The sequence below is a fragment of the Salvelinus sp. IW2-2015 genome, unplaced genomic scaffold (genome assembly GCF_002910315.2).
Source record: "Salvelinus sp. IW2-2015 unplaced genomic scaffold, ASM291031v2 Un_scaffold2013, whole genome shotgun sequence".
NCBI lineage: Eukaryota > Metazoa > Chordata > Actinopteri > Salmoniformes > Salmonidae > Salvelinus > Salvelinus sp. IW2-2015.
The window spans coordinates 130,786-141,999 of record NW_019943362.1 but is presented as its reverse complement, the minus strand read 5'-3'; the positions used below and the strand labels follow the sequence as shown (position 1 = coordinate 141,999).

General features: G+C 41.7%; 2 pseudogenes; one reads left to right on the top strand and one right to left on the bottom strand.

Moving 5' to 3' along the window:
* The window catches only part of LOC112072729 (optineurin-like), an 18,449-nt pseudogene continuing 7,235 nt past the window's right edge, over positions 1–11,214 (top strand).
* LOC112072727 (hemagglutinin/amebocyte aggregation factor-like) lies at positions 4,437–8,326 on the bottom strand (annotated as a pseudogene).

Below are 11,214 nucleotides of genomic sequence, written 5' to 3'. Positions count from 1 at the left end.
ATGTGGAGGATGAAGCATGAAGCTGCAGTGCACGACGCCAAAACGCTTCTTCAAGTGCCTCTGGTGGACAGAAGAGCCATCGCACTGACCGTCCTGCCACACAAACACTGCAGGTGAACATGTACACACACACGCTACAGTCGAGGCGCTCACTCTCAAACACAATGCAGTCACGTGCTACTGCGTTCATCAGATATGATAATGCTGCGTTCTCTATTGCAGTAACTGTGGCCTGTTGAAAATGGGAAAGAGAGCGACAATGTTGAAGGGCAAGTGTGCGTTTTTAGTAGGTTTGGAGTTCAGATGGACCGAAAGCACTTCCTTCTCGCCATCCTGATTGGTCTGGGTTTGGACTACTACTTCCTGTTCCTGTCCACAGGAGAAGTCAGGGCTAAGAATATGCTGGGGAGCTGCTGAGCCTCGAGGTGACGAGCAGCCCAAGTTCCTCCAGGCCTGCTGTAGTCCTCAGTCCACTTACAATCACTTTGTCATTGTCTTCATCATATGAAGCGACTGCTGCTGGTTGCTATTGGACTTTCTGTGTTATATTTATCTGCGTGTTGTAGCGTGCTTTTAAATGTCCTTTTAATGTTTGTTTTTTTACTGGGGATATAATTTGGAAGTTGATTATGGATTTTAAATTGCTGTGTTTTGAATGGATTCAATTGTATTTCCGAATGAGATTGTTTGTTGATCCCTCCTCTGGCTTTGATGGGAATGTGCTGATTAATCGTGCTGAGTAATTTACCAACCATCTCCCCCTTTTCTGACTTGGGCTCGCTGGAAGAAATTGTCTCCTGTGCTATATTGCGTCCTTACAGTCTGAGGGAGTTTTAGAGACACCCAAAATAGTAACAGGAGCTGGATAAAGAGAAGATCAAGTACGTCTGAACAAGGGGCGATTTGCCAAAACGTCCTGCACGGTGTTGGGCTGTAAGCACAACCCCCACCTGTGGACGTCGGGCCTCATACCACCTCATGGAGTCTGTTTCGACCGTTTGAGCAGACCACATGCACTATTTGTTGGCCTGCTGGATGGTGATTTTGCAGGGCTCTGCAGTGCTCCTCTGCTCCTCCTTGCACAAAGGCGAGGTAGCGGTCCTGCTGGCTGGGTTGTTGCCTCCTACGGCCTTCTCCCGTCTTCTGATGTTCTGGCCTGTCTCCTGGTAGCGTCCTCCAGTTGCTCTGGACACTACGCTGACAGACCACAGCAAACCTCCTTGCCACAGCTCACATTGATGTGCCATCCTGGAGAGCTGCACTACCTGAGCCACTTGTGTGGGTTGTAGCCTCCGTCTCAATGCTACCACTAGAGTGAAAGCACCGCCAGCATTCAAAAGTGACCAAAACATCAGCCAGGAAGCATAGGAACTGAGAAGTGGTCTGTGGTCACACTGCAGAACCACTCCATTTATTGGGGTGTCTTGCTAATTGCCTTATAATTCACCTGTTGTCTATTCCATTTGCACAACAGCATGTGAAATTTATTGTCAATCAGTGTTGCTTCCTAAGTGGACAGTTTGATTTCACAGAAGTGTGATTGACTTGAGTTTACATTGTGTTGTTTAAGTGTTCCCTTTTATTTTTGAGCAGTGTATATACAGTGGGAGAACAAGTATTTGATACCTGCCGATTTTGCAGGTTTTCCTACTTACAAAGCATGTAGAGGTCTGTAATTGTTATCATAGGTACACTTCAACTGTGAGAGACGGAATCTAAAACAAAAATCCAGAAAATCACATTGTATGATTTTTAAGTAATTAATTTGCATTTTATTGCATGACATAAGATTTGATCACCTACCAACCAGTAAGAATTCCGGCTCTCACAGACCTGTTAGGTTTTCTTTAAGAAGCCCTCCTGTTCTCCACTCATTACCTGTATTAACTGCACCTGTTTGAACTCGTTACCTGTATAAAGACACCTGTCCACACACTCAATCAAACAGACTCCAACCTCTCCACAATGGCCAAGACCAGAGAGCTGTGTAAGGACATCAGGGTTAAATTGTAGACCTGCACAAGGCTGGGATGGGCTACAGGACAATAGGCAAGCAGCTTGGTGAGAGCAACAACTGTTGGTGCAATTATTAGAAAATGGAAGAAGTTCAAGATGACGGTCAATCACCCTCGGTCTGGGGCTCCATGCAAGATCTCACCTTGTGGGGCATCAATGATCATGAGGAAGGTGAGGATCAGCCCAGAAACTACACGGCAGGACCTGGTCAATGACCTGAAAAAAGCTGGGACCACAGTCTCAAGAAAACCATTAGTAAACACTACGCCGTCATGGATTAAAATCCTGCAGCGCACGCAAGGTCCCCTGCTCAAGCCAGCGCATGTCCAGGCCCATCTGAAGTTTGCCAATGACCATCTGGATGATCCAGAGGAGGAATGGGAGAGGTCATGTGGTCTGATGAAACAAAAAAATAGAGCTTTTTGGTCTAAACTCCACTCGCCGTGTTTGGAGGAGAAGAAGGATGAGTACAACCCAAGAACACCATCCAACCGTGAAGCATTGAGGTGGAAACATCATTCTTGGGGATGCTTTTCTGCAAAGGGACAGGACGACTGCACCGTATTGAGGGAGGATGGATGGGGCCATGTATTGCGAGATCTTGGCCAACAATCTCCTTCCCTCAGTAAGAGCATTGAAGATGGGTCGTGGCTGGGTCTTCCAGCATGACAACGACCCAAAACACACAGCCAGGGCAACTAAGGAGTGGCTCCGTAAGAAGCATCTCAAGGTCCTGGAGTGGCCTGACCTGAACCCAATAGAAAATCTTTGGAGGGAGCTGAAAGTCCGTATTGCCAAGCGACAGCCCGAAACCTGAAGGATCTGGAGAAGGTCTGTATGGAGGAGTGTGCCAAAATCCCTGCTGCAGTGTGTGCAAACCTGGTCATGATCTCTGTAATTGCAAACAAAGTTTTCTGTACCAAATATTAAGTTATGCTTTCTGATGTATCAAATACTTATGTCATGCAATAAAATGCACATTAATTACTTAAATTATAGATTCTGCAAATCGTCAGTGTATCAAATTTTGTTCTAACCACTGTATGTATGTATATATATATATACAGTGTGTGTATGGGTATAATGCTGGGCAGACTTTTGTCTTATCTGTGCTGTGTCACCTCAGGCCGAGACAGCCAATCAGAATGCAGAACTGGAGGCGCTGCGTGCCCAGCTGGTGCGTCTGCAGGCAGAGAAGAGTGACTGGTGGCCATAAACTCTGAACTCCAGCTCAAGACAGGTCAGGGGTCAGAGGACGACTCCTTCATAGAGATCAGGATTGCTGTGAGTAACTCACTCACTCACTCCATCCATCCATTATAAGGTGTGTGGTCCTGACTTTAGCACTACTGTGTGTGTGGTGTGTGTAGAGAGAGGATACTGGAAAGGCCTGTATCATAATGAAAGGGACCCCAGGTATGACATGAGTGTATCAGGCAGGAGTCTGAGGAGCTGACTCTCAGCCAGCTGCTCCAGTCCCTGAGGAAGGAGACCCAGAGGGTGGAATGGCTACAAATCGAGCTCCAGGCTACCAAATCCAGGTAGGCCGCATTTCTGCCTGGGCTTATGTTTGGGTGGAACCGAAGACTTATGTTCCTATGTCTTTCAGAATCACAGAGCTGGAGGAGAAAGAAACTAACACGGAGAGCTCCACACAGACCTCACTACTGCCAGGGTGGTTTCCCCAGCTAGCCACCACAGCATGTGGTACTGAGCCAGAACAGAACTCTGAGAAGGTAGATGCACAGATAGGCTGGGTAAGAGCTTGTCTCACCCTGTAAGAACAGGGAAGTTAATGAGATTGAAATGTATTAATGTACAATATGTAATGGGAATTAAAGAAGTTACAGATAAAGTAAATCAATGGTTTAATACAGTTGCAACAGGGAGACACCTCCAGCAGAGAAGCAGGCTCTTATATTCTAATTTCACAGCACCAATGCTCTGTAAACACCTGCCGAGAGGCTTGTAGGAAGTCACAACATCAGCTGCTACAGAATCAGTGTCCCAGAATACAATAACAATCAGTGTCCTCGGTCCTCGTACCTCCAGTCTGGCGTCAATCACTATCAGATATGCACATCCATAACTTTCAGCATCAAGTTTAGTGACCATCAACCAGAAAGTTTCCCAATAAAACACTGGAAATCATGTGTATTACAGAAAGAGAACATAAATATGCTTAGCATTGTTAATTACTCTTAACTGGATAACTTTTATTCATCTTACATTTCCCATTACAATGTCCTAACCCTTAGCTTCTCGATCAGAACTGTCGATAAGAAGTTTAACAGCTTATATTTTCATAAAGTGAAATAGGTGCAGATTTTTATTTTTAAATACATTTTTGTTTACTTCTACTCTTGACTCAGTGCTTGATATGAATATGCAATGGAAAAAATTAAATGAAACACAAGAAAGAAGGCAATAGGCAATCTTTATTCAAGAATGGAATAATCAGCTGTAATATCAGCAGTTTGACTTCCGTGTGCAGTACTGGTATCTCCAGCGACGATCTCTGAAAATCCACAATACATTTTGAGGTAAATATTCTTGTTGTTGAAACCCCCCCACCAAAATCACACACACATTGTACTCACTCATGAGGATTGGAATGGTAGCTTCCGGCCCAACTAGGTAGTTCAGGCTTGGGACTTGCCAAGACATGACCTCATCCAAGTCGTTGACGTAGGGGGTCCACTGACAGTCCTGGTTACAGTAGCTGTTGACTCGACAGCAGTAGAACTTCCACCTGTGATGGAAATCATACATGTGTAACACACGTGATCACAGTCAGGATTATGTAACCTGGATTCAAATATTTGTTTTCTTCAATATCTTCAGCTGCATTTGATGGACCCAATGGAACAGTCCCAAAAGTGCAAATGCTGCTCATATGGCACTCCAAGCAGGCTAAATCAACCTGTCAAGGTATTTGAAAAAAATAACAACTACTATTTGAACATAGGATCTGGTAAACGGTGAGGTCTTCTCACCTTCTGTCCTCATGGGGGTTGGAATGGTAGCTGTTCATCCCGGTGAGGACATTGTTTTTGGGGCATTCAAGGTGAACTCCTGGTCCGAAGTCATTTACGTAAGGAGACCAGTGGCACTCGGGCTCTGAGATAAACGTGGCTTTGCACGCAAAGCCCCACAAACGGTCTTCATAGTTGTTGTCATGCTGACTGAAATGAGAGATGTGCATTGTCATGGCTCTATTAATGGTTGAATTGATTTGAAAACAAACATATATTGAAGGTTTAATTTGTTGATATGCCCAGTATCAACAGTGCAGTACAGTGCACCTAGTAGTACTCGAGACCAGATATTGAGTGTCTCGGTCTCGGTGTCGGATACATTTGTACTCGGTCTAGGACAGTGAGGACTCATTCTATTCTTCCCAAAACCAGCGGAGTAAAAAACTCTATCAGCTTCCATTCAGTCACCACATAAAACCACTTCACCAGGCCTTTCTTGAAACATTTTAATACAGTCTCTTAAGTCTTTATATCTATTATAGACATATTTGCGCAGTGTTGAACCTATAGGCCTTCAGTGTGTGACAGGTTAGTACAGTGGTGAACCTATAGGCCTTCAGTGTGTGACAGGTTAGTACAGTGGTGAACCTATAGGCCTTCAGTGTGTGACAGGTTAGTACAGTGGTGAACCTATAGACCTTCAGTGTGTGACAGGTTAGTACAGTGGTGAACTTATAGGCCTTCAGTGTGTGACAGGTTAGTACAGTGGTGAACCTATAGACCTTCAGTGTGTGACAGGTTCGTGATTCTAAAAGGACAGCAATTGTAATACTAGTGCACTCATTTAGGAGGGTGGACTTTTTATAAAACACAAAGGGCCAGTGGTGTAGTGCAGGTATAAGCTGTATGGGGCATTGCGTATACTCACTTCTTAATCCCTACTGATGTGTGTGTGCTTGGTTGGGACAAGCATGCATTGGCAGGCAAGCTGCAGAAGGACGTGGAGGCTACAATTCCTCATCGTTTATCAGTGCAATTTTGACGGCCAACTAGCTGAAAAAGTTTGAGAGTTTATCTAATATTCCTTCGTTAGATTTTAGCTCATCATGCGCTGGCTAGCATTAGTTGTTGATGTGCATAACTGAGGGGGAGAGAGCCTACCTTTTCATGCTGGTTTGATCAAGAGGACTGTAAAGTTCCCAAATGTAACAGGACTCCTGTGGTATTTACATATTTGCAGAAATCCATTCAGGTGTATTTTGTGGCATTTGGTGAATGCGTTCTAATGATCTAAAGTCACACTGTTGCTACTTCCTGTAAAAACACAGTCCAGTTCAGTGTGAATGATGGAAGGTCCTACTGACTGTAAAAACACAGTCCAGTTCAGTGTGAATGATGGAAGGTCCTACNACACAGTCCAGTTCAGTGTGAATGATGGAAGGTCCTACTGACTGTAAACACACAGTCCAGTTCAAAGTGAATGATGGAAGGTCTGTGTGACAAATGGCTTGTTTGTATAAAGGCCTACTGTAGCTCTGATTGGCTATAGCGCACCGGTCTGTGTTGACTCCGGTCCTGGACAAGACAGATGGTTTTATTTGGTTTTATTTACTGCAGTGTCTATTTTCCAAACGTACGGCCTCTTTCCCACTTAATATTGCTATATCATTTTCACAGATGCCTTAGTATACGTCATTCTCAAACATTCTAAGAATTTATCAAAARGTGAAATTTACCATCTAAGTGGTTGCTTGTAAAAGTTTGTGTGTGTGTAATATTCTTCCTGGGGGTGTATATGAACAGATTTCATGTTGCTAAAATGCTGTCAGTTCCACTTTAAATGCAACAGTGTTTCACACAAGTTATTTTGTAAGAGATGACTAACAACAGCAAACGTGCTGCAATAAAACACAGTTTCACTCACCAGATGATCATTTGAAACGTAACTTGAACGTTTTCTTGAAAAGGGAGAAGCTAACAAATTAGCAACAACCTCCTCTTTGATAACACCTGCTGCAGCTGCTGCAAACTAGCCGACAACAAAAGCTAGCTAGCTAGACTGTGGGAAAACTACTGCTCGCAATTGCACAGTGACCTGTTGGCCTTCAAGGCAGAAGTTTTTGTAAAAACTGTCCCACACATTAATTTAAAATGTGATTGGTTGATTCTGTCACTCCAAAATGTTGCCATAAAACAGTTGAATGGCATATGCCTTTATCTAGCTTCTGATGGCATAGGAATGGATGACTTGGCTAGCTAGATTTATCTCCCCAGAGACCAGCAAAGAAAAACCAGATTGGGTCTTTTTTCTCTTTTAGTGTTAAACCTTTCCTTTCCAACAAAAATGTAAGAGATTTAAATTAGAAAAATTGAAAATAATAATTATCATGTTATATAATCATTATTTTCTAAAGGCTTAGAAGGCCATTGTTCCCCAATGTGTTTGAGTTAGTAATATTTGTAGAGCGGCTCTAATTTCTCTCAGCATGCATTTTAAAAACTTTTCTATATGTCTAAAGAATCTGTTGTTCTGAAATATGAACACAGATATACTGGACATTTTGAACTCTTGTGGTGGTGATTTGACACAATTACAACCATGTTCTTGAATTGGACTCGCATTTTTCTGGTCTTGACTCGGTCTCGCCCACTCTCCGGTCTTGGTCTTGACTCGGACTTGATTTGCTCAAGTCTTGGTCTTGAATCGGTCTCGCTTTAGGTGGTCTCGAACACAACACTGGCACTTACTGGTCTATGCAGCATAATGAGATCATTTTGTTCATAATTGGTGATGAAAAGTAGAACAGCACTAACGATGAGGTATTCCACTTTGGTAGAATATTGATAGTAGGCAAATMTAGTGCCTTTTCTCACCTTTTTATGTAAGAGATGGATTGTCTTGAAGGGCAGTTAAAATGTAAGGGCTGGTCAAATTGGTTTTCCCATCCCGTTCCCATTTTCCCTGCAACACACAAGCAAGGGCACAATAACTGAATACATATACTGTAATACAGCATCATTGCCTAAAGGAAGTGTTTAAAAAAAATAGTAAAAACAATTATGTAAATTTAGTGCAAAAAGCGTAATCATATGGTAATGGTAGTCTGCACCTCCTAGACATTTTGGTTACTCACTATTCATGTATTTGGGCTGTAAGCCAATTATAAATGTTTTACAAAGAAATGAACACTTCATTCAGCCTACAACTTAAAACAACAGCCTACCTTGCACGTTGACCAAGACACCAGCAAGAAGCAGAATATAGAATTTGGGTCCGTTCATGGCTTCTCTGAGACGTGTGGTCTTAACACAATAGCACAAGCAAGGGTAAATGATCAATTTATAGAGGCACACCCAAGCAGTTATTTTGGGCCATGTACTTGGGTAATTTTTGTGTTGCTGGCATTACTCCAAGTTTTATGTTTCTGAGAAATGATGTTGCACAACTGACTTTTTTTTTTTTTTATATATATATACTTTTTTTTATTGTAGGAACACAAAGAAAGTACAAATAAAAGAACAAAAAAGATCTGGCAGCTACAGTGCACTTCATACCTTTATCATCATATTAGTTACATTAGCTTCTTTGAATTAGACACAACTGACATTTTTCATGAATTATCCCTCTTAACTTTATGGTTTAAAAAATGTATTTTTTTCCCCCCCAGGGGCTTATTGGTTGGCTGTTCCATACTTCTACAACAACAACAAAAATCTATTTAAAGTTGTATTAAATTTTCTGGTTTTTCAATCAACCAACAAAACACATTCCACATTCACAGATGTGACAGACTTTAAAATTAAAAATAATAATATATAAAATAATAAATATATATATATACATACACAAAGAATAATTATTAAAAAATAAATATATATAAAACTTGCAGCAGCACTATCAAGATTCTTAGCTGAGACAACGAGCAAGTAATTAGTTTTTAGAGCACCTTACACAACATGTATCTGCTCATTTCCCTAATCCCCCCCCCCCTTCACTCTGTCCAATTTGAAATATAGTTGAGTAGTGGAGACCAGAGTCTATCAAACCTGGGCTGTCTCTTGTGGAGGTCATCAGTGAGCTTTTCAAGAGGGAGAAAGTCAACAATCTGGTCAATCCACATTTTAAATATAGAAGTATTAGAAGGCCCACAATAGAAGAATACATTTCTTAGCAAAGTATGTAATAGTCATAAACACATTTTATCTGTCAGGATCAAGAACAAAGTCCGCTGGGCATTAAGAAGATAGATACACGGGGTCATATCAAACTGTACATCTAGTATTTTCTGTGCAGCAGTATGTATAGATTGCCAAAATCTGGCACTCTTCTCTAACAGCTCCAAAATACATGCACATAGGTTACACTTCAGAGGTACATCTTTACAGTTAGGAGAAATGTCTGTTTTCATTCTATGGAGTCTCAAGGGAGTGTAATAAAATTTGTTTTAAAAATGTGTAATTAGATTCTTTCATTTTTTACATTAGTAGAGGAGCAGTATACCCTGTCACTAACCTCCGCCCATAACTCATCACTGATAGTCAGACCCAAGGTCCTTTTCCAGATTATTTTCAAAGGAGTTAAGGAGGAGCCCCCTTTCTCAGAAATGAGTCTATAGATATAGGATATTTTGCCTTTAATGGATTGTGCTGTGACCAAGAAGGGTTTCAACTTCATTCAACTGAGTTCTAAACTCCTCTTGGAAGTAAATGAGGAGATACATGTCTAATTTTGGAAGATATATATATATATTTTTCTTAAATGGGATCTTGGCACATTGAATCACTGCAGCGCTCTTGAAATGATTTCAGGTTAATGGTTTTCTGATTTAAATAGGTCTGAAAAGGTCCTGATTCCTTTAGAGATATGCCAAAGGATTAAAGTGGTGCATCCCTCAGGGTTTGGCAATCTGGGTTGCTACTAGAGGCGAGTGACAACATTTGGGAGTAAATGCCCAGGTATTTCTTAGTCCCTCCACGCTAGTAGGGTGCTGTAAATCAAAGGTTTTGGCTATGTTGCCRACTTCACTAAAGTTATTAATGAATATAATTGAGCTTAGTGGCAATGWACCACAGGATTGGGCTTCTATCTGAATCCACTTTGACTCTTGTCTGTTTGTGATCCATGTTAGCATGTTGCAGATTTGGGCAGACCAGTAGTACAATTGAAGGGAGGGAAGGGCAAGACCACCCTTAGATTCAGGTTTCGATAGAGTGGAGAACTTGATCCTAGGATTTTTATATAATATAAATTTGGTGATGCTTAGGTTAGTTGTTTTGAAAAAGGAAACTGGGAGATAGCATGGGAGCATCTGAAATAAATAGTTCAGTCTATGGAGGATGTTCATACGGATGACATTAATTCTTCCGACTAAGCTAATTGGGAGGGAGATCCAGGTTTGGAGATCGTTCTTGATTCAATCCAGGAGTGGAAGATAATATTCCTTTAAAAGCCTATTCAGATCTGGTGTTACGAAGATCCCAAGGTATTGAAACCCCTGTGTCTTCCATTGGAATGGACATAGTGTCTTCATAGAGCTGGTGAGTAAGATTGAGAGGGCAAACAGTGGATTTGTTCAAATTGATCTTATAACCTGAACTTGCCATACTGAGCAATTGTGTCTAAAATGGGAGGGAGGGATTTCTCAGGGTTGGATATGTAGAGCGAGACATCATCCGCGTAAAGCGAAATCTTGTGCTGCAGGCCGCCTGCAGAAACACCTATAATACTTGGATTGCTCCTTATCAACTCTGCCAGAGGCTCCACCCCCAACAAGTAGAGCAGGGGGGACAGCGAGCACCCTTGTCTTGTGCCCCGTCCCAAAGGGAATCTGTCAGAGTTCAGTCTGTTAGTAGTCACCATGGCATTTGGATGAGAGTATAGTGATTTAATCCATTTAATAAAGTTTGGGCCCATATTGAACTTTTCTAAGACTGAGAACAGGAAGCTCCATTCCATCCTGTCGAACGCCTTCTCAGCATCCAGTGAAGCCAGCAGGACAGGGGTCTTCTGTGCGTTTACTTGATCAATAATATCAAAAAGACGGCGAATGTTARCAGAAGAGTATCTGTCTCTAATAAATCCAGTTTGGTCCGCTTTTATTACACTGCTCCAAAAAATAAAGGGAACACTAAAATAACACATCCTAGATCTGAATGAATGAAATATTCTTATTAAATACTTTTTTCTTTACATAGTTGAATGTGCTGACAACAAAATCAC